The 24,365-nt window shown below is 44.0% G+C and overlaps 1 long non-coding RNA gene across 1 annotated transcript; it reads left to right on the plus strand.

The window, feature by feature from the left end:
- Nucleotides 1–1,567: 1,567 nt before the first annotated feature.
- On the plus strand, nucleotides 1,568–15,770 carry LOC137160471 (uncharacterized). Its single transcript, XR_010921889.1, has 3 exons — nucleotides 1,568–1,583; nucleotides 2,396–2,458; nucleotides 14,540–15,770. It is a non-coding gene; the product is annotated as an uncharacterized lncRNA (long non-coding RNA).
- The last annotated feature ends 8,595 nt before the right edge of the window (nucleotides 15,771–24,365 follow it).

Below are 24,365 nucleotides of genomic sequence, written 5' to 3' on the forward strand. Positions count from 1 at the left end.
TGATAAAAAAAGATTCAATTTAGTTTAAAGAAGCAATCCAGACAGAAATAAATTAATAGTTTCCCTTTTGTTTTCCTTGCCGGGTCTCTTTAAACAAGCCCCTCCACCTCTTCCCAGGAGCCCCTTCTCTTCCTCCTTCCCTGCGTTCCCCACTCCCTCAGCCTTCCTTATTGTATAAACCAAATGGGATGCCTGAGATGGCCTGATCTGGTCCACCATTCATTTTGTTGGTGGCCATTAATCTAGGCGACCAGTTGTATCTGAAACACTGTTATTAATCCTTTCATCAAAGCAGATGTGCCCAGGTGGACTCTGCATGTGCCTGGTGCTTACCTGGGCAGACTCATCAAACCCAGCTGAGAGCACGTCTAGGTGAGCCCATGATGTGACCACTTTCAACCAGTCTAGGCTGACAGGCAGAGGGAACATTTGCAGAGAAGGGGGATTCCATCTTCCCTCTAGAAGGTAAGTAGGCGTGAGCACAAGTGGGGTCCCCTCACCTCTCTCCCCCTTTCCCAGAGATCTATGTGTGCTCATTCGAGGAGTAGGTAGAAGGGAAGGCTGCCCTTTAATCACTAGACCTTTCCCCATCTCTGGCTGACAGCTCTGCTCATGCTATACTTTTCCTTCCCTGTCTGCAGCCAGTCTTCTCAGAGGTAAACGAAGATGTGAGGAGCAGGAAAATCACTGGAGACAACCGTTCTGGGTTACAACAGAAATCTCTCTCTCCCTTTCTCCTCCCTGCCTCTGTCCCTCTCTCCCAGTGGGCGACACTGTGCCCTGAGGCACAGCCAGACACACCTGGCAAAGCCTCTCTCCCTAGCATCCTATCGCTGCTCCCCCGCCTTGTCTCTTCTGCTGGTAAAAAAAAAAAGAAATCTTCCTAAGGAGCCTTTGCTTGTACGCCCTGACCAGGACGTAGGCACAACCAAAGAACGGACAGTCCCTAAATAACCTATAGCAAAGCATGTATGGTAAGGTCACGGTCACGATAGGGTTAACCAGAGTATTATGGGATAGAGCTATGTTTCTTTCCTTTCTGTTTTAGAAAACTTTTAAGTGGGGCTGTTTCCCCTCCCCCAGGCCCCGCCCTACTCAGTTGTGATGCAGTTAATAAAACAGCAAGTGCTCAGCCTGCAGCCCTCAGAGTTGATTTAGTTTTGTTGCATTGACTGGTCCCTTTACGAAAGAATCCACTGCCAGTTTTAATCCAAGCCCGGTGCAAGCTGGGCCAGGATTTGGGAATTGGTTCTGAGCTGTATAAACACTCAGACACCTCCAATTGCTAATGCTCATTAATGAGTCTCAGAGCTTCCCACTAACTGAGGATAGGAGAGGCCCTACCCAGGAGGGGCACAGGGTGAAAGCCTGCTAAGGGTAGCTGACTGGCCAATGCTGAGGTTTTCCAGCCACCCAGATGAGACCCAGGTGGAAACTCTTAGAAAGGGAGAGAGGAATCAGAGGTCGGGTTCAGAGGGAATGCGTAGTCCCTGCTGATTGGACAGGAGAGGGAGTTTTAGGGTGGAAAAGGCAGGAGAGTTGAGTAGCAGGGGAAGGGTGTATCAGGGGAGAGTGGCTGGTAGGTAAGTAAGTAAAGCCTTGCTGTTGCTGATCTTGTGTAGGTTAATATAGTTCTTGGAACAGGGCTGTTGTTGATCAGCATTACTCTGAGGGCAGTTCCTAGATAAGACATTCCCTACTGAAAAAAGCCTCAGGCTGTGCTGTGAACACTTTCTAGCAACTAAGCCAGGGCACCTGTCCTTGTGGTCAGACACTTCTAGCCCTGTGGTGCCTCCTGGCAGCATGCAGGGGGATTGCTTCAACACAAACAGAGGCTCCACAATGGCTCCTGCTGCTCATTTCCAGATACACCCAGCGGTGATAGTAACAGAGGCTCCAAAGTTTAGCTCTTCCTCCTCCGTTATGGTTTCTTGATGTGGAAGGTGTTAGGGGAGGGGACTGCAGAGTACACATCAACTTTAAGAGATACAGAGGAAACTCAGGTCTTCAAGCCAACTTTATGCTGTAGCTGCTTTACTTCACCCACCCTTCCATGTAACAAAGCTAGCTGTGGGTTGCTCTTTCAGGAGGTGATTTCGTTGGGGACCTCACTTAATCTTGGCATCCTCAGCTCCCCGTTAATTACAGGATTAAAGAAAAGCTGCACTAATGGGACTTAAAATATTTTTTTTTAAATGGAAGGGAAATAAGCCCCCAGCCAGCAGCACTTTTTATTTAGCACTGAATTAATGAATTTTAACCAAACATTGGCATGTGGGGTATTAATGTATGTATCATTATGCAAAACCTCCAGTATGTCTCTAATGACAATTAGATTCTTCCACTGAGGCTATATTCAGTCATGGCATATATCTTTATTTATCAATTTTTTTAGATGCATGATCTAAGGTTATGGTTGCTATGGTGATAAGACTGTTACAGGAGGAGGGAGCTAAAGGTAAGCGTGTGTATGTGTGTGCTGGGGGCGGGAGGGTGGCCGGTCATAATTCCCCAGTGCTGCTTTCTCTCAAGTCCACTAACGTGCACTGCAAATCACCCCTAGGACTGAAATGTGTAGCACGCACCCAGCTACTTTATTTTCTAAGTGCATGTAGTGTTGATGAAAGGTGCCAGTTTGATAGCTGCCCTTGGAGACTGAAGTCCTCTATTATTCACAAACGGGTACAGCGTGGGCAGTGGGAGTGAAGGCTTCCCAGAGGTCGCCTGTTGGGGCAAGACGGGAGGTCAGTTTCGATGGTCCCTTGGATCTTGGTCTGTCTGCTCAGGCAGCTTACAGGAACCAATCAGAGCCAGTTCCAGGGGTGGTTTTTGTGATATGGGCACCTGTCCCACCGGGAACTGGCCTGAATGATCCTCCCTCCCCCGTCAGCTGCTGTTACACAGATTGCTGAACAGCATTCAAAACTTCCAACCACTACCGACCAAGGGGTTGGAACTGATGACCCAGGGCATAGGGGAAAGACTCCAGCTGAAGCCAAAACTGAATGTCTACACAGCAATTCTTCAGTCCCAGAACCTGAGCCCCATGAGTCTGAGTCAGCTGAGCCAGGACAGCCCCGGGTTTTGTCTGTAGACATACCACCAGTGACAATAATGCAATGATCCTTTTAGACTCAAGCAGTTAGCCTATATTCAGGGTCTTGCAAGTTGTTTCCATTAGGAGGAGAAATTGACAGTGGAGTCAGATATTTCTTTGATGCAATCCTATTTATTTAAAAAGAAATGCACACAAAGTCTTGTTTCCCTGAACACAGTATGAATCAGGCAACAAAAGAGTTTCCTTGCTTATTATTTCAAGTCTCTTTTTCCAGCCAAAAAGCTCTCTTAATTTCCTCTCAGGGTCATGCTGCAGGTGCTTCTCTTGCTGTCCTTGGCTTTCTGCTGCCTTCTCTGTCTGCTTCTGTGGTGTTTTGGGCTGCATCTGCACCCTACCCTATGCATGTTACACGCACAAATGTGCGCACACTGCTCCACCAAAACAATATCCAGCCCTCTGCATTTGCTTCCAGCCCCCAGTAAAACCCCCCTGCCTATGTAGTTCAGCTCCTGACCAGCCTTGCATGGGGCTGGCATTTTGGGCAGTGTTTCCTCTTGTTTCAGCTGTCTTACCCCAAAGGAGTGTAAGTGCTTCTTGCATTTATCCTGAATGAAGAATGGCTGCTACGTCCACCAGCAATAACAAGATTTCACTGAACTCGCAGCATAATCATATTTTGCATCTGCTATAGAATCTGATCACCTTGGGCGAGGTTCTGATCTCAGCTGCTCAGGGCCAGTGGCGTTTCTTTGGATTTACATATGTGTAGCTGAGGTTAGAATCTAGCACTCAATCTCTTCTTCCTTTTATTTAATTTTTGTGCAAATTTTCCACAGGAGATCTCATCACTTATTTATTTTATACCCTTCTTTGGTTAAAAATAGCCACAAGTGTTTTGAAAGAGTCGTCTCTCTCTCTCTCTCTTTCTTTCCTTCCCTGTCACATTTCATATGATTTCCTGAGCTTACTCCTTGCCTGCATGCAGCTCATCGAAAGAGAAGCCACTTTAATGTGAGCAGACATTTCACTCCCATTAGGGGTGAGGTGGCAGGGGCTAAACGACTGGGCTTGCCGAGGTACTGCCATCCTTGCATAGTTCCCTCCGCTCTCCTCTCATGGAAGACCTCTCAAAACCACCTGCAGTCAAACCGCTGACCCTTGCAAGGGGCCCCCTTCCATCAGTAACCACAGAACACTGGTTTGTTCACCAGTGACTTCAGAATAGATCCAGGGGGAGATCAGAGGAACTGGCAGATGCTGCAGCTGTGCTGACTGGCGAGCAGGCAGAATTGCTTGTTAGTTTTAAGGTAGGAGTGGGGGGGGGGGGGGGGAGATAGGAGCGGGGTTACACTTGATGCCTGAATGCTTTCTCAGATGCCTCTGGAGGAGCTGCTGCCGTGGTCTAATTAGAGAGAGGAAGTCCATGGGGATGATGATCTTTAAGGCTAAAAGCCAGCGAATGTTGCAACAACAGAGCAGCCTCATCACCCGCTCAATCCAGTCACTATTTGGTTTTCCCCTTTTAGATCTTAAATATAATCAGAGCGGTTAAAGACAGAACAGACTTGATAGGTCATTCCCCCACTTTAGCCAGTGTAGTACGGTTCACTGAAATATATTCTCAGGTGCCTTATCCAGCCTGTAGGGCCCAAGCAATGTGGGTTTCCTTTCCTAATTTCCCTGGGAGACAATTCCACAGAGTTACCAAGTGTGCCTGATCTCTAGCCTACATTTTGTTTGCTTAATTTCATCCCATCACTCCCAGTTACAGCCCCTCACACCCCTCTGAGAAATTCCTCCCCTTGTGTAGTCTCTTATTCCTCCTCACTATAGCAGGTTTGCAAACTACTGCAAAGATTTTTCTTTTCTTCTCCTGATGGGGCCAGGAAAGCTGGATTGGTCCTGCCACTGAGAATCCCCCTCCCTGCATTTCTCACTTTAACTCCTTTCTTGCTTATAGGGTGGTCATCAGTCTTTTCCAGGATGTCTTAATCCAGGCCAGGATTTAGGGTTTAGTGTTGTGACCCTGGGAAGCACAAGCTGTTTTGGTTAGTCTGGGAGCCAGAAAACCAGAGAGAAATAAAGGTGGTGTCTATGGCCAGAAGCCTCAGTAAAGAAATGCCCTTCAAGCTCATGACACCCGAGTCCTGTCTCTTCTGTCCCCCCAGAAGCATTGCCGTGCTGAAGCCACCATCATTCCACCTGAGGAGAGCTTCTCTTGGGAGATCCTCCTCATGATTCCTGAGTTGGCTAGAGGAAGGCTGGGGTAATTGCTGCAAAGCATCATTGCAAGGTTGGGGAGTGGCTGAGCGCATTGCTTCTTTTGCAGCCAGGCTGTGGGGAGAAAGAGAATAGGAAGTAAACCTAGACAGCCTGCACAATAGCAAGGAAAGTGAGGTGGGTTAATACAACGTGGTGAGAAAGGGTTGCTGACATTAAACACCAGGGGAGGGAGACTGGGTGGCGTGGTTATGCAATAAGGAACCTTTCATTTCTGGGATAGTGGTTTAATTCTAGCCGAAGTCAATAAAGATGAAAAGACAGCCTGCTACCAAGCCACCCCTTGAAGGTTATGTAAAATAATGTTGGTATCAGGCCAGAATTTGGGGGAATGGGTCACAAGAATTGCCCTCACATGGTAATGTGGGTAGGACATCAGAGAAGTCAAAGAGCAAAGGGCCATGGCATGTAAAGTTCTCTCTCACCTGCAGACAAGAGCTGAGGTGTATGAGTGGAGGGGATGGCAGTGTGCATAGGAAACTGGCACTGTTTCCTGTGCTGGGAATAAATACAGGCCTGGAGACACCATGGGCAGCTGTCAGTCTGGCCTGTTAGCTGGCGCAAAATTCACTGCAAGAAAATGTCATCTGTTAAAACACAATTTCCCTGTGTAAATGTTTATTGTGAGTAGTTAAATGGAAGGTCATGCAGCTGTGGGCTATGAAATTCCAGTTTGTTATCCTCTTTCATCTAGAGGAAGATCCAGTAAGCACTCAAGTATCCTTTTCCTGCCCCCAACCTCCAAGCTGCCTCAGTACACTGCATCCACAAAGATTCATAGAGACTATTCAGGGATGTTGATGCAGCAAATAGAAGCTGGGTGACCATTATGTCAAATGAACCAGTTGGGTATTTAAGACAAAAGACAGTATCGGGGGATCACCAGCCAGTCAGACCTAAGATGGTCCTAAATGGGCCATATGTAAGAATTGCAGCCTAATTTGTAGCCATCCTGAAGATGCATAATAATCTCATTACGGGATTACATCTTGACATGTTATGTCTTCATACCGTGCTGTTGCAGCAATGCACAATTATAGTTCTGACATAGCATTTGGGGGTATCCATGACTCTCCAAGTGCTGAAAGGGATGTAGTGGGCCAATGAAATGTCCACCTGAGCGGAGTTCCAGTGTAACTGCAGGGTGTGGAGGGGGACCATTAGCCAGGATGTAGGCAAATGGGGAATGGCATTTTTTTTAAATAAGTTGGGTCTTGGCTCTCTGATGTGCGCTGATGGAGTGCCTCAGCAAGAAGAAATGAATGTTGCGACACTGCATTGTAGTGCCACGGCACAGTTGTTGTCTTTCCAGGTTATTGAGACAAATAGGGAGTGCTCCTAATGCTGCCTGTTGTGGTAGAGGGGAGTGGAGAGAGGGTTTAGATGGGCCTGGGGTTGCCTCAGCCCAACTGCTGCTTTAGCAGCAGGTGCAGAGGGAAGTGTTGATTTCTAAACAGTAGCTGGCAGTCAGTCGTACTCCTGCAGTTTCTGAGATTTATATCATGTCAGGCTGGGAGTTTTTATAACTGGGCATTGCTTGCCTGCCTAAGACACTGCTTGTCTAACTGAGAGCTTATCCCTTTTCTGGACTCTGTGTGTGGAATGCCCAATGAATCTGCTCGGATCATCACATGAAGAAATAATATATATATTTTCTCCTAGTACAAATGCACTCATATTACACTGTTCCTTCAAAACACACCAACAAAAGGATGGTCCATTATTTTTCTCTGTACAGTCTTCCTCTCCTTTTAAAGATTCTTCTCTCATATTTGTAGCTGGGGTCGAGGTGAAGAACTGCCTCTATTTCTTTGTTTGTTTGTTCAGGGAAAAGTTTTCTGAGTGGAGATTTTATTCCTAGGATCCTGTCGGCCACAAAAGGACCTGATGTCCTTTCTGCAAGGCTCCCTTCATGTTGTGATTGGGTTCTAGTGACCTCTAATGGACAACTTTTAACAGCAAGCCAAGTCCATAAAATGAATATCTGCCAGCTGCTGTTGAATTTAAGAGTTTTTAGCTGTTAATTATTGTTTCATATATAGGGAATGCATGGTATTGTGGATGTGACTTAAAGGTTTTATTGTCATGATTTTGGGATGATCACATTACTTATGTGTGGCACGTGTGTGTATTTATTGTGTGTGTGTAGATTGTGTGTGTACCTGGCTTTGTTTCCATCTTTTCTTATCCAGCAGAGGTTGGGGAATCTAGTCTTTACCTAGTACCTACTGGAGACTGGGGTATGAATGAAATCAAGCTAGCTAAGGCTCAGTCTAGATAAGATGGAGCTGATGTTGAACTGGAAGCTATGGCAGAGAATCATATTGGCCCCATTGCTTGAGGGATTGCACCTGCCGTGCATTACCAGAATGAATCACTTAGGCTTCTGGTCAAACCAACAGCTGCGTTTAGATGACCAGTTAGCTGGTGTGGGCAGGATGACTTTTCTTCAGCTATGCCTGGCCAGAAAGATTTTTCTTTCAGCCTTTTATTGCAGATGCAGTTCCTGCTACCATCCTCGGTGCCTTTAGCACTTTGGGCGTTACACACGACAGTGCATGCAACTGGAAGTGGAAAGTGATGCAAATTACAGCTGCCTCACTTGGTGAGCAAAGTAATTTTCTGGGAACTCATGATCTGGAATGGCTTTCTGTTGGCTTATGAGTAGAACTTAAGTGGTTGATTTTTGACCTAAATGCCTTGAGACCTCCGAGGCCTTTCTTCCTATGCCATATTGCAGCAACTGATCAGCAGAGGCTCTCCCTTGGTACATATGGGAGGGAGCTGCCAGGAAGATGTTCTCCTTGGGATTGGCATTTACTTCCCTATCTATTTGTTGATATTCACGGCACGTTGCAAGGCTCCTCTTTCCCTCCAGGTGGTTGGGGAAAGTTGGAACATAAAAGGGAATGGGGGTAGTGGTGGGTTTGATTATATGTGACTTGATTAGGCTGGATTGGCTTAACTGATCAGGAGTATTCTCTGACTCTGTATGTGCCTGTAAATAGTGGTGAGGTCCTTAGAGCACTAGAGAAGTGCCTTTTGTTTTAAAAATGGTTTTAAAATATACAGAGAGATCTTTCATGTCACAGTTCTTGTGCCCAAGGAAAGGAACTCAGGGGCTATTTGGCAGCCTGCTCAGTAGTACGCTTTGACAATGGAGTTTGTGCCTGTGGTCCCCCTTGTTGGCAACTATTCTCTTCCTATGTCGTGTTGACACCCTTTAGAAGCAAGTAATCCTCACTTACGGCTACATGACCAGCTGGGGTATTTCATCCCTGCCCCTATTTCCCTTTGTTTGTGCTTTTTCATTTGCCTCTTGAAGCTCAGGGTTGGATTCAAATGGCTGGCTGTGGGAAAGTAATGCCTTCCCTGATCTGCAGGTGAGTGGCATTACTTCTGAATCAGGACCCCGTGACGGTGAGCATGCACCTGGCACCTCACATGGGCCACCCAGCTAGTCTGTAATGTTTACAATGAAACCCTGTGATTTTTGGACATTCTGTTCAATTAAAGGGTGGCGAATTCCGGGAAATACTTTTCACATAACACATAATTAGACTGTGGAACCCACAGGCAAAGGAAGTCACCCAGGCCAAGTAATTAGCAAGATTCATTTGAACTTGACTCTTATGGGGATACCAAGAATATCCAGAGTTATAATTCATGATTAAAATGTCAGAATGGGATGTTAAACGCCCATGCTTCAGGGCACAGGCCAATCTCGAACTCCTAGAGAGCAGGATGAGACCTTTTATTGGGGGAGCAGATTATCCCACATCTGCCTACTGTGGTGTTTTTACACCTTTCTCTGGAGCATCTGATGCTGGCCACTGTTACGGACTGGATACTGGACTAGACGGACCAAGGGTCCGTTCCACTGTGGCAATTTCTGTGTTCCTATTGTTTGCCAAGGGAACGTACTTCTATCTTTGCTCTTCCTATGACTCCTCGAGGTCCCTCCCAGCCCTACATTTCTGTGATTTTATGATTCTATCTAACACTGTCAGCCAGGTCCACAGGAAGATTACATGAAATGGAAGGTCAATTGATCCGCGGCACACCTTTAAGACTTCCAGTTCCAGAAGAATAAGCTGCTGACAGGATAAACAGCAGCTGTCATGTTCTAAATGGGTACTCCTGTCTGCTCGTTTGTATGCTTCCTCTTCTGTGTGCGGCCAGAGGTGTGGGTGGGTATCTTATCTGAGGTATTATCACTCTCTGCATAGACCCTCAGATCCTCACCAGGTCTCCTGAGCTCTCTGCTTTAATAGACTGGAAGCGTTCTGTGAAATTGATAGATGCTGGAAACTCAAAGAGCAACAAAATGTACTAATGGGTAAAAGAATTGATTTGAAGAAAGATTAAAAGAACTAAATATGTAGGACTCAGTCAAACCGTTCCTCTGGGGCAGATATGATGATTGCCAACAAGTATCTGAAGGGGAGAGATAGCAAGGAGAGAGAGGAATTGTTCGGGGTTGGATGAGTGGATAAAACTTGGGGTGATGGAATGGGGCTGAGTAAAGGGAAATTGAGCCTTAATACAAGGAAGAGATTAGCAGTTTATTACACTGTGGGCTGAGACTGGAGAACAAATTGTAGGGAACAATTCAACAGCCACTGGGGTGTGTGCAGGAGAAGGAAAGGGCTAGATGACGTATGGGGTCTTTCCCATGAAGCAGTCTGGTTTGTGGGAAGGGTATTGTCCATGTTCAAACTATAATTTCATATGCAGTCTCCCTCTGGGCTATGAATTGTGAAGTTATCACAAAAGTGAGGAGAGTTTATGGCTTGTTAGGGATGGAGGGGTGCACACAAGTAGTTTAATGCTTTAATTGCAGGGGCTCTATTGTCTCCTGACCAACTCTCTCAAGACATAGGTGGAGATTTCTACCATTTTCATTTCAGCACCTTTTTGATTCTGGCAGCTTTGATTTCAGCCTCTCTTCACATTCTTATTTATTCTTCAAAGGTGAATTCAAACCAGTCAAACCTGCAAGGGCTAAATGGCTAACATGTCTGCAGATGTCATTTTAACCATGGGAAACAATCGGACTATTGACACTCAGGTGTACGTGACTGGGCGAGTGAGAGAACCTGCCTGCAGGCAGATTGTGATTGCATCATCTGAGCAATGTCAGTCATGATCAGTACAGGGCTTGGATGGAAGAACTTCAGGGGAAACCAAGATGTTGCAGGAAGTAATACTGATGATTCAGTAGGTGGCCTTCTTCCATCTGAGTCAGCAGTGACTCAATGCCCTGGCATGGTTCTTGGAACTGTTTCGAACTTAGGGCATGTCCTCACTGCAGAGTTAGAACGGGCAGAGCGTCTCCATTGCAATGTCCCACCCATATCAATCTGTGTGGCTGCGTTCACAATGGTGCTGTATCAGCCCATGTGCTGGGACAGATTTCTAGCAGGATATCCCCATAGTGGTGCATGAAACAGCGTGTGACAATCAGGGTCCAGACATCCCAAGGAGAGAACAGGGGGTTTGAACCCCAAAGAATAGGCAGTTCAATCAACTAATTGTATACAATGTTGTACTATAACATTTATCAAGGAAGGATGTTTATGAAAGTGTGTAATTCTAAACTTTAATCATCATGAGATATGGATGCAGACTATGGTTATGAATTTGTATTTGTGTATATAGAGAACTGTGCTCATAAACTCCATCTCGCAGCAGGACAGTGAGCGATCAGACAGGGAGAGGCACCTCCCAAGCTGGGTGTATACACAAAACCAGACTCAAGTGAGGAACCATTGTACAACCCAGGAAAACACAACGGGCCATTAAAGTTAATAGAAAGACATTGAGACAACTGGGGATTTCCTCACCTTAAATCTATGGTTTCTCTATTAAGCAAACCTTTTGTTTATTTTTATCCCCCAAGCAGGTCGCTGGTGTGCAAACTGTGTGGAATGTAGGTACCAAAATGAACTGATAATGGGGGGCTGGTTTCACACCTTCAAGGGTGACAAACCAGAGGGGAATGATCCAAGTGTCTGGTTCTTAAGAACTTGGGGAGGATGGATTTGAGGAGACTTGAGACTGGAAGAGCAGTTGGTGTTACCCTGCAAGGAGTAACTAGCCAGGTGGAAGCCAGGGTGAGACCTTGTGCTTGTGGGCAGGCTGCTGGTGTCAGGGATCAGAGCCATAGCACCCCAAGATTACAGAGCAGGAGTTGACCGAACCCTCACTAGTCTGGGTGATCCCCAGAATGTTACAGTGGGCCACACTATGAATTCATTTGCTGTGCTTTGTGGAAGAACTTGTCTGTCCTTCCCAGGCTCCTGTGTGGAAGTGCTCTTATGGGTCTTACTGATACTATACCAGCTTTACCAGAAGGCTGGTGTGAGCTTCTGACTAACTGGCAGCACAGAAGAGGAATTTCTTGGATGGCATCTCTGCTTAAAAGCAGCAGAAATGGAGCAGGCAAATACAGGATTAAAACACAATGCAGAAAAAGGAAAGAGTTAGACAAGAAAGTACATCCCAGGAGAAATTCTGGGATAAAATTGGAGGACTAACAGTGCCTCGGCTTGATTAGCCTGCATTCTTACTGCAAAATAGGTGGGTTGGCAGCCCAGGCTGAAGCACTTTGGATGAAAGGTGCTGGAGAAACATGGGGTATTATTTTGCTTTCCCTTAGGTTTTCAACTTTGTGACATGCTGTTTAACAACAACTTTGCTGTTTGTAGTTCTGTTGCGACACCTTGCTGAGTCAGGTGTTCTGAACACCAATTTGGGAGTATCAATGTTTTCCTATTAATTGCTTTTTATAGTTTTTTGGCCTTTCTGAAACTGTGCATGTCACAGCCACAAAAGGAAAGGGAACATTTGAAGGTAACGGTCCAGCAATTGAATTAGTAGCAAAAGTCAAAAAACATTTGGCTAAATTCCAAGACATTCTTTGGTGCCGACATGACTGCAGAGGTTTCTTCAGAGATGTATGCTTTTGTGTGGTTTTAAGGCAGGGAAGTTTAATTAAATAGAGAGAGAAAAAGAATGATGCACAATGTTCCAGAAATGATCAAAAATCCAACAAACAATCCTGGTTTCTGATTACTGGAAGGGTTTCATACTCTAAGATCTATAATAAAAAGAGCACAGAGTCTTGAAGATGTTTAGGATTTTTGCCATCCATTTTTTTTTAAATATCTTACTACCTTATGTATAGGATCCGCAGCTGGTGTAAACTAATGTAGCTCCATTGACTGGCATTTGCCAGTTTGCAGCAGTAGAGGATATAGCTCTGTTTCCAGACATATGAGATCTCAACCCAACTCAAGGCAGTAAGTACAGTAGAACCTCAGAATTACAAACACCAGAGTTACGAACTGACTAGTCAAGCACACACCTTGTTTGGAACCGGAAATACACAATTAGGCAACAGCAGAGAGACCTGTCCTCCTCCTCCCTCCCCCCCCCCCCCCCAAAAAAAAAAAAAGCAAATACAGTATGGCACACTGTTAAATGTTCAGTTGTAAACTTTTGAAAGAACGACCCTAACGTTTTTTTCAGCATTACAAACATTTCAGAGTTATGAATAACCTCCATTCCCGTCGTGTTCGTAACTCTGAGGTTCTACTCTAGTTATGAACCTAATGGGAGAGCTCCAAGGGAAAAACTTCAAGAAGCTGTGATGGTGGCTTGGTAAGTGGAATTCTTTTGGTTCTTCATTGGTCCCAATTCCCCAGCAAGGACTTGGTGGCAGGAGGTGGCATCTTCTGGATGAAATTTAAAACTGAGGTACTAACCACTTGTAGTTATTAAAGATCCCAGGGCACGTTTTCTAAGAATAGGAATATTGACTGGCCAAACCCAACATGGATAATTACATTATGCCCCACTAAAATTCCCCTTTTGGTCTGTTAGTTTCAACATTCATCTTCACTTCCTGTCCTAAAGATATTGTGTAGCATTTCTGTGCTATGACATTTCCATACCATACACAGAGCAGGTGTAATGATTCCTGCATTATGAATAGTTTGAAGCATGCTTTGGAATCCATCAGTTGGAAACGTGCTATCAAAATGTAAATTAGGTCACTGTTTGTCAAGAAGTGCCTGACCTTCAAAGACTTCCTGTTACAATATTAAGTGAGGGGACGAGGAGGCTAAGAGAACATGACAAAAGAAATGCTTTTCTTCTAATTTCACTTATCGAACTCGTTGCTGCAAGGAATTATTGAAGTAAATCTAAGCACTTAGGAAAGAGAGAGCAAAGGCCTGAGTGCTGTTTTGCTTGTTCACAGTAACACAGAGTTAGCATTCCACCGGCTTTTGTCCTAATGGAGCAGAGCATTTGCTTTGTGTTGCAGTATCACGTCACAAACATCATGTTGCCCATCGCTGTGCATTCCATCTCCTTTGTTGAGATAATTGAACTTCCTGCTTAACAAAATTCAAAAAAACATTAGGGATGTAATGGATAGGAGTGTGCCAGGAGCTATCATGGTCAGAATAATAACAAAAGCTATTGATCTTTGTTGTTGAGGGCATAAGCTGATCACCAACTATGACCAGGAAGAAAATTCCTTCGGTGGTATATAAGAATGCAAAACTGACAAGGTGCATGATAGGGGAAGCTTCTTTCCTATGAAGTTTCAAGTATAGTTCAGTACTAGAAGATGGATACCAGGCTACATGGACAATTGATGGGCAACAAATTGGCAGTTCTGATTTGAAGCTGGCGTGACTATTCTTTTCAGGCAAGTGAGAGACTCCTTGTGGGTAGGTCACAAAGGCGAGCCTACATCATTCTACTGCCCTGACACAGACTGATCCCCTGAGCCATGTATGGCTGCAGTGCTTAATTTGTGTCAGGACTTGCTAGGGCTGAGCCCCGACACCTCTGGGCTTGGCAGCTCATAGCCCTGGCTCCTCTGGGCTTGCTGTGTCAGTTATGAAAGTTTAAAAAAAAAAAAAAAAAAAATTGCTTGCGCCCCAGTACCTCTTTCATTACAAATTAAGCACTGGCTGGCTGTCTCTAGGACACCTTCCTGAGCCAACGAAAACAAGTGAATTTTCTTCACCTTCTCTTGCCACCAACCAGGAATTAATTGAAATTTATGGGTCAGAGACAAGACATGAAGCTTATCATTGATTGATAAATCAAATAAAGAGGGTTTACTACTGACCATTAAGAGGAAATCAGGCAACATCCATCTTTGTATCTCTGCTTCTCTAGATTAGTGGGTGGCTATAAGATTTCCATCACCTGATTGACTGCCTATGGATCCAGGAAAGGTCCCAGTTCAAGTCTCCGTTGTAATGATGTAATATCCATGGCATGCGCATCATGAATCTGGTCGTCAGTAGGAGGAAACACTTGTCAATTGGTTACATCTGTTCTGTTATCCCACCAAATAAAAGGGAGGAAGAAGGGGGATCCCTAACCATCTTCCTGTGTTCCAAAGTATATTGAGGACTGTCTACCCTTGGACTAAAGAGAACAGAAGATGACTTGAGTCTAAGCAGAGCTCTTCCCAGTGCCATGAGGATGAAAGGGAGCAAATTATTATGCATATATTCGGTGTATATCCCGAACCTGCTGAGGCATGCATGTCAAACAACTAGCACATGTGTCTGGAGGCAAGTGTCTCAACTAATAAGCTTTGAAAATGACTCCCTAATGGAGCTTGCTGGAAACCATGTGAGCCTGAAAGTGGGAAATCCTCAGAGAAGTATTTAATAATTTTCCTCCGAAGGTAAAGCCTGCATAGATGGGGACAAGTGCAGACTAAATTATGAATTGGAATTGCTCATCCTGTTAAAAGCAAAGCAGACCAATGGTGAACATTAAAGGTGAACATTAAAGCCCTTTAATCTTCACTTTTTTTTATTTACAGGAGCAGATTTGAACCATTTTCTTAACAGATGGATAAAAAAGGCAGATGTATAAATATATTTATACAAATACACACAAGGATGATGTGAAAGAGAGGCTTACTGCCATGAGTCTAGGTTGTTGGCACTGCTTTCTATAGATGAAATCTTATATGAAGGCCCCAATTTTACAAAGGTCTGCAAACACCCAAACTTATGCTACAATGAGCGGTTTGTCAAATCAGGAATGGGTGTGTGTATATATAAACTACTCTCAGCCTGGGGAACACACAGGTATTTTGGATAAAATAGAATCCTCTAAAATCAGAGTTCATAAAATCAAGATGTCCCATATAGTCTAATTATACAGAGTCAGTGTATATAACCACACGGTATGTTTGAGTGTATATATCATAGGCAGCGGGCAGCATAACTTTACACCCAATTTTGGGACCCCTCTAAATTCCTTCAGTCAAAAGGCCTTTGTGCTTCAATATTTGCAGGTGTGATTTGTGGCCAGTAAAGAATATTTCTGATAAACTTAGAGGTAAACTGAACTAACCATTTCTGAGAGACGGGACTATGAAAAATAAACGGTGTTCTTTGCTTTTTGCAAATTCTTCTGATACTACTTTGTCATGTCATGTCTCAAAAATGGCTTGGCCTTCAAGTTTGGTTTATCCAAAAGTCCTTAATGAGATTCTAGCACAAAGTTCTATTTCTGATCAAGCCAGAAGCTATTTTGGCATTATATGCCGTGGAGTTTTGATTATTTTACTCACTGGCCGTGGACCATAAGGGTGGGATTTTCATAAGCTTTTGGCATTGGCCTAATTGCTCCCATTCAAGTCCATTTGATGTCAGTGGGAGCAAAGTTAGGCCAATGCTGAGGGCTTTTGAAAATCATGCCCTAAAAGTTGGCTGAAGGTCTGGCAGAGTTCAGAAGCTGTGGTGTGGGTATGGCTGCACTAGCCGGGATCCATAAGTGGTCTCAGTCAAACTTCTCAGGTTAAAAGAGTTTACAATCTTCAGATTTCACTGTCACAGATGGCAGAGCTTTAAGGTCTGCTGGCTAACTTGCTCAGGTAGAAGGAGGTTACAAGCTCTATGAACACAGCCTACAGAGTTTGTAAATTCTGGCTGGAGCCGCTTGCACTGGAAATTACAAACTCTCCCGATGCAGCCAGTGGAGCTTGTAAACGCCATTAGCAAAGCTGCTTGGCTTTAGGCTCAAGGAGTAAAGAGACTCCTCCTGGCCCGTTCTGTATGTCTCATGATTACAGTGCACAGAAGGATTTCTGACAAGATTAGAAGTTGATGTAAGGAGTTACTTGATATGGATTTTTTTTTTTTTTTAACTCTTGAATTCTTTGTCAGGTCCTGATGAATTTGGTCAGAATCCCCAATAATCTAGTGCAGATTATATGATCTGCTAGGGTGTGATATCTCACTCATACAGAAATTTTAAGCTTTGTCAGCAGAGTTGTTCAAAGCCAAGGAGGTTACACTCTTCACTGTTAGCATCTGATTGGAATACTTCAATTTGAAGTCCATTAGGTTTTACCCTAATTTAAATAGGTGTGTTCCCTTTTAATTATCTGAGGTGTTTAACAGTAGCTCTGGTAAAGGCATTCAGCTTGATTCACCCATGCTGAAGATTCAAGACAGGTTGGTAGGGATGTGATGCAAGAAGTGACTGAGTGTGTCTGCATGCCCACGTGCATTGTATTTCTGCTTTCTCTGATGGTTCCTTCAGTGCAGGCAGCTTTGATTTCAGCCAGGATGCCACTGGAGACTCAAAGCCCATTGAAGTTGGTGGACATTTTTCCAGTGATTACAGTGAGCTTTGTATCAAGACCTGGATCAGTGACTCCTACAGGACCTCCATAGTCCAGACTGAGAAATTAGGGCTGGGGGGCAGTGATGGCCTGGCGTGCTGCAGAGAAGCAGAGCAACTGCCCAGCCAGGCAGACAGGCAGGCAACAATAGGTGGAGACCGGAAGAGAGTGCTGCCTGTCTGCGCTGAGCTTTTATATATGCCATGCAGTTTCCTGGACAGCTGAGGAGGTGGTATGTGCTACTCAGCTTCCCTGGTTCTTCAGTAATTTCCCTGGGGAGTCCAAGGGACCTGGGAAGCTGAGTAGCAGATACCGCCACCTCAGCTGCCGGGGAACCTGCATGGCGCATAAAAACTTCTACCCTCCCACCAGGGAGGATGTCCGGCCCAGGGTGTCCGGCGGTGCAGCGACTGCAACAGGGAAGGCTTAGCCTCCTTTGGCCTTTGATAACCACCGCCTATGCTTCTTCCTCCTCCAAGGATCCTATTTATTCATTTTAAGCACATAATTCTTATTTAAAAATAAAAGCCAAGGTAGAATCCTCTCTAGAACCCCAAAGCACTGCATCGGCTCTAAGGTAATGATGATCTGATAAATAAATGAGTTAATTAGTGTTTCCCTTGTACTGTAACAAACTCAGTGATGTTTCTAATTGTCACTGGAATTCTAGGGGGAGTGCAGAGAAACATGTTCCCCAAAGTATGGAAATATTCTGCTCTTTCTTAAATATTGACAGTCATTACCCAGGTCCAGGCAGTTTTGCTGATGCAATTAACCATAAACAGCACATTTTGAAACGAGAACCACTCCAATTACAAATGGAGCAAATACATCCCTCCCTTCCTCTCCCAGAGCAGAATCTAGACATGAATACATCCACTGGCTAACCCAGGGATAAACACATTTTGGGGGAAGTGGGAGAAAGGAGTAATGGAGGGTGCTCGACGATCCCTCATGTCTCAAGAGTTCCATATTGCAGCATCATGTCTCCTGGAGCATATTTTCACTTCCTGAGGATTGACCAAGAGCAAGAGTTGCTAGAAAACAGTGTGGATCACTCCCTCCTCCTGGACAGTTGGAGCGTGTTTATGCTTCAGTTCTCACCTTCCCAACCTCCCACCCAGCACCTGGGCTGACCCTGAATTTCAAATGTTGACGGGAGGGTGTCACTGCCTTAGAATTCACAGCATGTAACTTTGCAGCCATGACTGTCCCAGCAGGATACTAGAGACAAAATGGGTGAGGTAATACGTTTTATTGGACCACCTTCTGTTGGTGACAGAGACAAGCTTTCAAGTGACGCAGAGCTCTTCTTCAGGTCTGCTAGCTTGAAAGCGTCTTGCTCTCACCAACAGAAGATGGTCCAATGAAAGATATTATCTCACCCACCTTGTTTTTAGAATTCACAGCACAGTCCTGAAGGCCTACAGTTCATAGGACAGTTGTGCGTGTCTCAGCATCATGCTGCAATGTAATGACTGGCTGAGCTCACATCTCTCTACCATGATGGTGCATCATTATGCAACATCATCATGCATTGATGCAGCATTATAGCATGAAGATGGAAACAACACAGCAATTTGTCCTCCACAAACAGTTGGTAATCCTACAAAAGGGTTTTGATACAACGCGTGAAACAAGGAAGGTGACTGTATGGATCACTAGGTCAAAGAATGGCTGAAAAGAACTTACAGGCTCTTTGTCCTGAACGTTTTCTTAAAATGTCCTACTTGACGCATTATCAGTGCCTTGCCCCTAGCAGATTGAGGGGATGTGGTGGTAAAAACACCGACAACTTCTGGTGCCTCGTCTACATTAGAGCTTCCCCCCCTTCACTACCAATGGTGGAGTCACTCCAGGGATAATACAATGGTGGGGAATTTAAAAAAAATGGCCAGTGTGGACAAGGCCATTGTCAGCCTGATTTTGTAGTTCTGCCTTGCTCTTTAGCACATGCAGCCTTTCTCTCAATCTGTCTATTAGTAAAAGAGACAGGGAGGAGGGAGGATTAAGTACATCTCTATCTACAGAACATCAGTGTCCGACAAGTAGGACTCCCACTTCTGTAGCTATTGAAATGAGTTCCTGTTAAACTATGGAGGGAAAGGAGATACGGATGAAATGGAGTCTCTGTCCACTTGCTTGCAGCGGACACACCTCTCCCTATTGCTGCTATTGTCATCACTGGGAGTCAGGTGGTAACTAAAGGAACGTTGATCCTTGGCCAACTGGGTATGGGTTGGTTAGGGTAACAAAAGGCTGTACTACTGGTCCTTCAAGATTGAGAGCCAGGAAACATTCAGGAGAAGACTACATTCCTGGCAGAGGTAAGAGAGAATAAATGCCATTAGTGGGAACATGGAGCTTGAAACAAAGAGGAAAAGGAAGAGAAATTGTTCTTAAGTGCTTTGCTAGGGTGTGGTGTGGTTGTTCTTTAAAAGAAAGTTGCACTTAAAGGAGAAGGGTAAGCTTGTGTTTAAGGCACTAGACTGGGACTGGGGAGAGCTGGACTCAGTTCCTAGCTTTGCCACACACTCCCTGTGTGACCTTGGGCAAGTCACTTGACTCTTGCATGCTTTAGTTGCCCATCTGTGACCTGGAGATACTTCCCTACCTCGCAAGGGTGTTTGTGGATAGATTCATTGATGTCTGTGAGGTGCTCATATACTATAGTGATGAGGGGCCACACAATTACCAACAGAAAGAGATCTTAAGAAATTCCTTGACACAGTGAGAACGGCTTCTCTCCATTTAAGCGTGAATTGCATTTAAGGAATAAATGAGTGTAGCAGAAGCACATAGGCAATGGCAAGTAAATACCAAGCATGGCAAGATGATGTGTATGTATAGTACCATAAATGTCCATAGTATTTTACAGCTGAAATAAACAAAAGGGGCCAGATAGCAGATTTCATTAGATCTGTGCCCGTTCACATCAGCTGACGTTCTAGCCCCATTATCTCTGCCACAAGAGTTTCCAATATACATGGACAGTAGGCTTCCAAAAGGGATATTGGGCCCCTAGGAAAACAGATGAAATTAGGTTTTGTTCAAAGGCTGGGAAATATATTAATTATTTGAATAGAGGGGCCTGGGTGGAACAGGAGTGATGCAGCTGGTTATGTCTAGCATCCACAAGTATTTCCATATCCTCTGTGAGATGAGGACATTTGATTTTTCTGGACTGTGGTTAGCTGAAATCTTCTTCTTGTCATAAAATCAAAAATAAATCTTTTCTTTCTTTCTTTCTTTCATTAAAATGAGCATTTCTGAGATTCCTGCCTTTGGTCACTGTATTGCAGATATCAGATACCAGCTGTGACATGAGTGGAGTGTGAACAGCCTATCCTACACTGAGGATTTCAGCCAGCAGTGCCCAGCCCACAGCGTAGATCAGAAAAACTGTTATAAGCTGAAGGAGTTAGAAGGGAAGAAGGATAGTTCACAGGTCAGGTGGCTAGCCAGGGATTTGGGAGACATGTTTAACTCTCAGCTCTGACGGAGTTGTTATTAACAATGGCATGTACCGTGGATCTCCAGCACCCAGAGGCCATGGCCCCCTCCTGACCCCCCATTGGTCCACCACTGGCTATTAATAATTATCATGCTCATTACTATATTGCCTAAGGGCCAACCAAGAGTTGGGCCTCATTGTGCCAGGCACTGTACACACACAGCATAGTACATAGGAAGGTGATGTATATGCTACAAGCCGGGGTGTGATCTCCCTGCTTGTGTACACATACCTGTATTAGCTCCCATCAAGCAAGAGTGAGTATAAATAGCAGTGTAGCTGCAGTAGCACAAGTAGCAGCAGCGGAGGCATGGCTTAGCTTTTCCAAGTACATATCTACTGATTCAGGCAGCTATGTACTTGACACAGCTAAGCCGTGCCTCTGCTGCTGGTGTCAGTGCTACCCTCCTACTATGCTACTATTTACTCATGCTAGCTTGATGAGCGCCAACGTGTGTGTGTGTGTGTGTGTACACACAAGCAGGGGGATCACATCCCTAGCTCATAGTGTAGACTTCACCTAAATAGACAAGGCAGACACAGGTTGGGCGAAGGAGTAGAACACGTAAGCAGTGTGAAATGAAAGCTACTTACCCACCACCAGAGTTCTTCAAAATGGCCTCTGCATAGACACACTCTTGAGATGCTCCAACCAGTGCAGCCTGAATGGTAGAATTCTAGCTAGCAGACCCATTGGATCACTCATGCATCTCCCTTGCCCTTCCCCTCAGTGAACATCAAATGTTCTGGAGCAAGGATGTAGAAGGGGTATGGTGCTCCAGTCACCTCAATGTCTTCCTCCACGCCCCCAAGTCGCTTGGTAAGTAGAACTCTAAGATAGTGGGGGAAAGGATGGACAGGAAGTGTGAATGTGCAGAGTTCATCTTGGAGAACTCTGGTTACAGGAAGTAACCTTCATTGTGTCTTTGAATGTTGTCTGCATATTCCCACTCTTGGGATAGACTAAAAAGTAGTAACTGTGGTCCAGGATGTCCTAACTGAATAAGGACAGTAAAACTGCTTTGCCGAATTTTACATCAGACCTAGATTCCAAGTCTATTAAGTAATGTTTAGGAAAAGTGTGGTGGACTGAACTCCATGTTGCTGCTCTGCATATCTCTGTTCAAGAAATGTCTAGAAAAAGCCAGAGATGCTGCCTTTGTTAGATTCCCTAATTCCCTCAGGAACAGGTAAACCAAGCAACTTGTAAGCTTCATACATAACCTTGCCCATCTTAAAAGAGTTTGCATAGAAACAGTCTTCTCTTTATTTTTCTTTTCAAACATTATAACCAGGTTTGGAGACTGTCTAGATTCTTTAGATCTGTCTAAATAAAAGGCTAAAGCCCTTTTAACATCTAACATATGTAGCTTAGCTTCCTCAGCTTGACTGTAAGGATTGGGGGGAAAAACTCTGGTAAAATTAGATATTGGTTTGTACAAAAATATGATACCATCTTTGGTTAAAAAAAACAAACTGTGGATGTATACAGAAAATGACTTTATCTTTATGAAAATGGTAAATGGGAGATCAGCCATTAACACCTGCAATTCTCATATGTCTTGCTGAAGTGATAGTTATTAAAAACACTGTCTTCATAGACAGATGGAATAAGGTACAACTTGCCATATGTTCAAAAGAAGGTTTCATTAATTGTGAAAGCATTAAGCTCAAGTCCCAAGAGGGTAGAGGGTATCTAATTGGAGGATACAAATTATTAAGACCTTTAAGAACTTCTGAAGACATCACGAGTAAAAACCCATTTCTGATCATAGTGTTCTAATATAGCTGAAAGATTAACCTTCACTTGAAGACAATGACATACCCACTCTCTTAAGATGCAACACATATTCTAATGTATAACTCATAGGTACCATAAAATGATCTATAGCAGACATGGAAACTTATGGTAAAAACTTTTTCCATTTATGATCATAACATTTTCGTGTGGACTCTTTCGTTGAATTTATCAGTACATTTAGCACCTCTAATGAGCATTATCTTTTTAACAATCCCAGAGTCCTATTCCCCATGCTGTTAAATGAAGAGAGTGAAGATCTGTGGACTAACTTTCCCCTGTTGTTGTGTCAACAAGTCTGGTACTAGTAGTAGAGGTTTGATTAACCCCCTGGTCAGGTGAATTAAGTCCAGGTATCACTGTTGTCTGGCCCTGGATGGTGCTATTAAAATTACCTTGGCTCTGTCTTGTTTTGTTTATCAGTCTCTCAATGGGGAAAACGTGTATATAAGGCCTTGACCCCAATCTATCAAAAATGCATCTGAAACTGAGTCTCTATCTTTGTCTACCCTCAAGCAAACAGGATCTCTTCTTCTGACAACACTTTTATTAAATAGTCATCTAGATAAGGATGTAAGTAAGTCCCCTGTTTTCTTAGATATGCTGCTACAACCAAGAGGCATTTTGTAAATACTCCTGGGACTGTGGATAAACCAAAAGGGAGGACCCTGTATTGATAATGGTCCTTTCCCACCATGCAACAGATATTTTTGATGACATGGTCATATGAAATGTGGAAATACACACATCTTATGAATTCTTAGCTGCAAACCAGCTCTGAAGGAAAAGAAAGGGTTACAGAAGTTAAGAGAATATGCAGAAACTAATTTTTTTAATAAAAGTGTTTAATTTCCTGAGATTCAAAATGGGGAGAAGGCCTCTGGTTTTGTTTTGTTTTTTTCAGAATTAGAAAATAACATGAACAAAACTCCCTCCCTTTGTGCTCGTGAGGTACTTTCTTTATTGCACCTGCTTGTAAAAGGGACTGACCTTCCTTTCTAAGTGAAGCCAATGAACTGGATCCAAGAAACTGGTGGGAGAAAACAATTTGAACTGAATCAAATAACCACAGGCAATAATGTCTAGAATCCACCTGTCCAACATTATTAACTCCTACATTTGTTGTATTCCTGTATTTGTTGTATTAAAAAAAACCCCAAAGCTAGATCTGTAGATCTGACATTTTTCATTTTGACTAGCACCTTTTCTGTCTGTGTGCCAAAGAAACCATCGCTATCAAAAGGAAGATCTTCTAGTCTCATCCTCATTCCTGGAGAGAGACTCCCTGATCTTGTTAATACATATCTCGTTAATGTAATAACTGAAGCTATTGCTCTAACTGAAGTATCTGAAGAATCAAATGCTGATCTTAACTGGTATTTAGTTACACTTTGTTCTTTTACTAAAAGAGCATTTGCTAATCTTCTATGCTCCTCTGGTAGAGTGTTCTGGAACCATATCATCTTTCCCCATAAATAATATTGATATTTACCCCTAACAGCTTCATAATTTGCTTTTGCATATCTAAAGTAGCTGAAGGAAATATTTTTCTCTCACACACATCCAGTCTTTTCCCCTTCTTTATCAGAAGGAATAGAAAGTGCACTTGTGAGACCTTGTTCCTGTGTAGTGCAGTCTCCACTACTAAGGTATTAGGAGAGGGATGGGTATGGAATGTAGCCAGATCTTCCTGAGGGGGGAAAAAATACACTTTGGCAGCCTTTCTTGGACATAGGATTGGGCAGACTAGGGTGCATGTCAGATCATTTTCGTTGGTTGGGACAATTCTTGTAATAAAAGAAGTGTGACTATTTAGTTGCTGCCCCTAAAATATCAATCCACCAGTTCATAAAATAATACCACATCCTCTGATGGCAATGCAGCTTGTGTCACCCTCTCCGCACAGTTTCCTCTGGAGACATCATCCCTTCAGAGTCTGACTCCGATTCTTGTATGTCTGCTGTTTCTTCCTGTCTTGAAAGTGCATCTCTTACGACACTTGGAGATCTCTCTGGACTTTGATGCTTCATCGGATCCA

Source organism: Emydura macquarii, unplaced genomic scaffold, assembly GCF_026122565.2.
Source record: "Emydura macquarii macquarii isolate MOO-44397 ecotype Brisbane River unplaced genomic scaffold, CSIRO-AGI_Emac_v2 contig_2205, whole genome shotgun sequence".
NCBI lineage: Eukaryota > Metazoa > Chordata > Testudines > Chelidae > Emydura > Emydura macquarii.